This window comes from Aplysia californica, unplaced genomic scaffold, assembly GCF_000002075.1.
Source record: "Aplysia californica isolate F4 #8 unplaced genomic scaffold, AplCal3.0 scaffold00762, whole genome shotgun sequence".
Taxonomy (NCBI): domain Eukaryota; kingdom Metazoa; phylum Mollusca; class Gastropoda; order Aplysiida; family Aplysiidae; genus Aplysia; species Aplysia californica.
The window spans coordinates 83,776-89,841 of NW_004798032.1; the positions used below are offsets into that span (position 1 = coordinate 83,776).

The 6,066-nt window shown below is 39.7% G+C and overlaps 1 long non-coding RNA gene across 1 annotated transcript; it reads right to left on the reverse strand.

The window, feature by feature from the left end:
• Window positions 1–308: 308 nt before the first annotated feature.
• Window positions 309–1,711, reverse strand: LOC118478631. Its single transcript, XR_004859189.1, has 2 exons — window positions 609–1,711; window positions 309–545 (listed from the first exon to the last, which is right to left on the reverse strand). It is a non-coding gene; the product is annotated as an uncharacterized LOC118478631 (long non-coding RNA).
• Between the last annotated feature and the right edge of the window lie 4,355 nt (window positions 1,712–6,066).

Here is a 6,066-nt window from a genome sequence, read left to right on the forward strand (position 1 = left end):
AAACTCATATCCACAGAGTGGGTACATTAGTACAAATGAAACTCATATCCACAGAGTGGGTAACTTAGTACAAGTAAACTCTCATCCACTAAACATTAGACTCGCTTCAACGAGAGAGGACGTTCAATTATATCATTTTCATCAATATTGGAAAAAAACAACCCAACAACCCTTGTAATAACTGAACACTAAGGAAGCTAACTCCCACCCAATGAAATAGCTTGCCTTTAAACCTGTCCCCAGTGTTTTATGCACCCCGCATAAATTAGTAAAATTTGATCATTTTTGCATAATTTCTGGTTATTTCCTTTTTCATTCTTTATTAAAATTAAAATTAACAGAATCGCATAATTTCACATTTTGGGCTCAGTTTGCATAATTTCTGAATTTTTTGTGTGCATAAAACCGCAGTGACAGTTAAACTCAAGTTCCCCTGGCTGGTAGGCTGTATTTCTCTAGCAACGAGTCTCAACATCTCTAGCCCAATCATCCGACAATCTACCTACACGCGGATCATTTCACTGACATGCACCGAGTATCAAAACCTGAGAGAGAGAGACATTCCAGTCATTTGGAGAGTCATTTAGACATGCACCGAGTATCAAAACCTGAGAGAGAGAGAGAGAGAGACATTCCAGTCATTTTGAGAGTCATTTAGAGTGAGTGTGACCAATCACAGGACTTCTTCACACACAAAGAGTTACATGCCACATATTTTCATCCATTCAAGCCAGGATTAAAATACCTGCGTTTGTTGGACCTAGCTTATACTGAAACTTCGCAGTCAAAACAATTTTTTTTAAATGAAATCCGAACCACATGAACTGGTCGCAGCGAGCCAGGTGCACATACATTGTACTGTAATGACTAAAGAGGACAGCCAAGTAGCTATAGGCCAGTGAGGTTTGCTCACACCCTCAAATAAGTATGTATTGACAACAGTACGCACATAGGCACCTGGTGTTTGTGAAGGAAGTGGTGTGCAATATTATTTTCTTGACATTCAGAATGCCGCTGTGATTATATCTTTCACATTTTTTATGTGATTGTTTTACAAAAGTACGTGTACAACTCCCCCCCCCCCTCCCAAATTGTAATCCACTGTGACTTTATTCATACCACAATACCTAAGGTACTTCCTTAAATTAGTTTTTTTTAAAGCTTTAAGTAAGGATAACCGAAGATTAAACAGCACTGCGGCAATTTTTTTTTTACAGTGAAAATTGAAGCCATTTACATGACCTCCCTGGGTTCTGTCTAAACTACAAATGCATGTTTAGCCCAACATACGGAATTAAGTACAAGGTCGATCTACATATTGCAATTCAACTTCAATCATCATTTTTTAAAAACCTTTTCAATCATTTAAGTAATTCTTACTTGATTTCATTCCATTATCCAAGGACAATACCTCTGAATTCCACCCCCAACCCCCCACCCCAAAACAACAAAAAACCCCGACCCAATCCACGTCCGTGTTTTTTTCATGAGATTAGGGATGTAAGAGTAAAAGACAGATACCTGGTTAGAAATAAACGAACCAAATTGGATTTCTCTGGGAAAATTAATGTGGCCGGACCACTACACCCTGCAATAGATCTTTTATAAATAAAATATTAGCTTGCGCTACAAAACTTCACCGCTCTATAGTTTTAGTAAGAGTTTTTCGGCACTTGCAACACAATAAGGTCATAATATAAGTGCCGAAGACTAGAGGTGTTACAAGAGAGTAACAAACATAAAAAAGGAGGAGGAGAGATAAAGACGATAGTTGTTTGATAGGAAAGAAGAAGCAAACCACACAAAAGCACCCGTCAACCACCCAGTTTACCGCTCTAAATCAAAGGATGATTTTCACAGAGCCATTTCACTTACTAGGTGGACGGCAAACATTACTAAACAGTTGGTCGATAATAATAGTGTGAAACTTCTCGTTCAATTGACTGTCAACTACTCTCATTCTAAAAATACCAAAATAAAGATAAGCAACAAAACGAAAAACAAAACAGGCTGCCTGCACTGCAAAACGTTTCCGCTCACTGATAAAAGCTATGAAAGCTGCTAAAAAGAACGAAAATTGAGGTGAGATCACAGCTGACACTTTCAGGATAGACCTATAAAAGAATGTTTAAGATGTAAAAATCTCTCCACACTAAGCAATCTCATTATCTGAATGACTAGAAAGTCTGTCTACAATAGCAAACAGGATACCGTATACAAGCAGAAGATCCGGGGAGGAAATGTACTCTTTACCGACATCAACTTCTCAAAGAACAGAAAGTTGGCTGATAATTACTCAGCATTTGCCTTAAAATAAAATAAAAATTTCAATCTTCTTGAATTCAGAAATCATGGAAGTAACTTCATAATCATAACCAACGAAGCAAATTCTGAACAAACTGATAACTTTGTATGTGTCAAACTTGGGGTTAGTTAGCTTAACCCGGTTAGTACTTAGATGGGTAACCACTTGGGCCCACCGCGAGCTGTAGGCGCATTTCTTTTCTAAATGGCTGGCTGGCTGGCTGGCTAGGGCAACTTTCTGGGTGTATCGCTATAATTATCTGGAGGGCATTCATAAGAGATATCTGGATTTTGAGTGCCTTCAGGTGGCGTGAACATTGAACCTACACTGACAATGGCTGTGCGTTTGACTCCAAGTAACTTTTAACTCTATCCGTACTTCGTGTTTTACTATTGTATCCAAACGGCGAGGGAAACTCTGTGCCACCACTTTCCAAAGAGGAAATTTACGCGTTAATCCGATCTGTACCCTTTGCATAGCAGTCTGTCAAAATGATTTTTTGAGAAATACAGAAAATTTAAAAGACATCTTCGTACTAGAAGTATTCTAAAATGTGAAGAATACAACCCCGGGAGTACAAATTGACCCCCGGGTGTACGAATAGGGTTAAGGACCCCTTACGTACCTCCATATATACCGTAAGTCATGCTAAATTGGAAAAAAAAAAAAAAAAGTTTTATTAGGCGGGTGGGTAGAGGTAGAGGAAATACTTTCTGCACACAACATGTTCTTGCCAGGGAAAAGTTATGGTACGTGCCAGAGACAAATATCATTAGACAGTCGCTCAGATGTACTGCGCCTAAAATTCACACAGTTTCTTAAAACGCAGTTTCTTAATCAGTGGTACAGAGGCTGGGCTGCATGTGCCCGAGAAAAAAATTGGTCGAAATTCAAATTCCAAAAGTTGAAAAAAGAAAAAAAAAATAGTCTACATAATTTATATATGTAGAAGTGTAAGTGCAATTGTTTTGTTTTTTTATTTTTATAAAAAGGAAAGTTTGTTTTTTCTCTTTCTCCTTAAAAAGTTTTGGTTTTTGGGGCTTAGGACAGTTGAACAGCTTGCCAAAGAAATACTATTAACAGAAGACATAGAGGTAATAATCAGAACCGTGTCACCAGCAAACAGAGGGTACGGTACAGAAACAAAGGGTACGGCACACTGTGTTATTTATAGAAACTAGTAGTTAGTAAGCAGTTGCAGGAAATTGTCATGAGTTTGTTGTTGGATGGCACTGTACGATCATCTGAACCGGGCATAGGGGACTTAGTATTAACTGCACTATTAACAATCAAATTATACAATGCCCAAAACACACTTGTAATGTATACACACACACACATTTTTACAACCTTCCGGGCATAGAATAGTAATTATTTTGCACTATTAATAGTATTAACAATCAATCCTAATGCCAAAAAAAAAAACAGTCGTATGCGCAAACACACATACACACATTTTCACAACCTATCAACCTCTGCTCTTGGGCCATTAACAATTATTTTACATGAGGCTGCTGGGAACCAAAAGTGTACATAACACAACGTAAAGGAACACATCATAAGATTCTCCATTTTACCACTGCGACATAACCCTCTTCCCTAAGTCAGGACAAGTCTTGTACCCTTGTTAGTAATGTTAGTCACTGGCACTGCTGCAGAAACAAAACCCATTCAAAGCAAAGCAGCGCTGCCACACCACAACAGTTGCTATTTTCAAAAACACGGACGACGAATAAAGAAAATCTGAGGCTTTTCAAGACGCAATAAACCAACCGTGGCCCTGGAAAGTGTCCCGTCAGTCAGTGTCAGAGTTTTAGTAAGATTTTAACGGCACTTGCAACACAATGAGGTCATATAAGTGCCGAAGATTAGAGGTGTTACAAGAGAGTAACGAACACAAAAAACGAAGGAGGGGAGGGAAGGACGACAGTTTTTTATAGGCAAGAAGGTGCAAACCAAGGAGTAGCAGTAGAAAGGCTGCAGAAAGAGTCAGGAGCCCAGAGGAGGGGGCAAAGGAGGTGAGGGGGTGGGGGCAGAAAGTGGAAATGAAATCAGACAACAGAACTTTGCTAGAGAGCAGGAAAGGAGGTGAAAGGAGACAATTTTAGAGAAGAAAATCTTTCGGTCGCTACCCGGACTCGAACCCGGGACCTTTTGAATGAGAGGCCAACACCTTAACTCACTTGCGACTGGGCCCTTTCACCAGCCACAAGCATTGAAGACTGGTGTTTTGGGGGGTATTTCAATAAATCACCACAACTCTCAGAATTACCCTATTGTAATCATTTTTTGACACAGTAAAGTAACATTCAAGCTTAATCTAATACAAAAAACTAAAGTTGTCTAAGTTTAATACTTTAATTTGTACGATTTTTTAAAAATTGGCATGAATTTGATTTTCGAAAAATTTCCAGAGACGTGACAAGTAGAATGAAATTCACTGCAACAACAAAAATAAAAGTTCAAAGTGTTCTGGTTTGACTTGTATACATGTGCAAGTGTTTGGTGAAAATATAAAAGCTGGTCTGTGCATTGATTCAGACCCATACACTGAATTACATGAGACAGATGTACGGCACGACGTTGTGATTTCGTTGCGCGAAAAACAACACCGGTACTAGTGCTAGATCTAGCCCTAGAACTACGGCTCGGGCCGTGTTCGGGTACATATCCAGGATCCTAACTATTAGACACATCATATTCTGAGACACTAGAACTAGTAAAACGCACAGAAGTATAGAAAACGGCGAAATTATGTGATTCTTGTTCATGCGACTTCTTCGACCGTTACTACGACGCGACTGTCGGATTACTATGAGCTGTATAGAAAAAAACAAAGCGCGAGTTCCGGTCTGTTCAACCCCAGTTGGGGTCACTGTCTTTCACCTTCAATAACTTAAAAACTACCGGCCCCAGAGATACGAAACGAAGTCTAAGTAGCTCAGGCTTGGCCAAACAAGGGTACGAGGCGGGTCTCGCGATCCGTGCGTGATTTGTAGAGCGAAAAAAAAATTCCAAAGTTGGTCACGCAGGGCTTGTGAGACCCGACGCGAGCGTCATGGCGGGGGTCACGCAACTGTTGTGTGACCCGTCTGAAGTGAGTTAACCTCTAGGCCTTGAGAGCCCCCGCACAACAGTATGTTCCCTACAGCAATGGCCACCACTAAAAACCAAAAACGAAAAGAAAAAACACACACACACACACAAATTTTTTTAACCTGTTCACTGCTGGGTAGACGTATGCTCTGGCTTGTATTCTCCACTTACATTGCTTCATCTCGTTGACCAAAGTGTTAGTTGTTTTAGTTACAGCTTGTGATTTTGCTTATTCTGAAACCATTCTCTGTGTTTAAATATTCCTTGAATGAACATTTAATCTTGTAGGTACAGATGTTCATGGAAATTTTTCAGCAGTGAAAGGGTTAAGGAGAAAAAAAGAAAGAAGAAGAGAAGGAAAAAAACTCATGTTAAATGACAACCACGAACAGAGACCAGTTCTACTCCGATATCTCTATCTATGATGACGTAAGTAATGGTTCCCTGAATGGAGGAAGAGAACTGATGATGAATAAACAAACAGATGTGACGGGAAGGAATGGAGTAGGGGGGCGGGGGGGGGGGGGGGGGGGGGGGGGGAAGAGGATAAAACCAGACATCTGTTAATTAACAATAAAGAAAATCTTGCACAAAGATGAAAATACTTGTCCATATTATATCTGCACTCAGTCCTTCAAACGTACAAAATATCACGCAAAATCAAA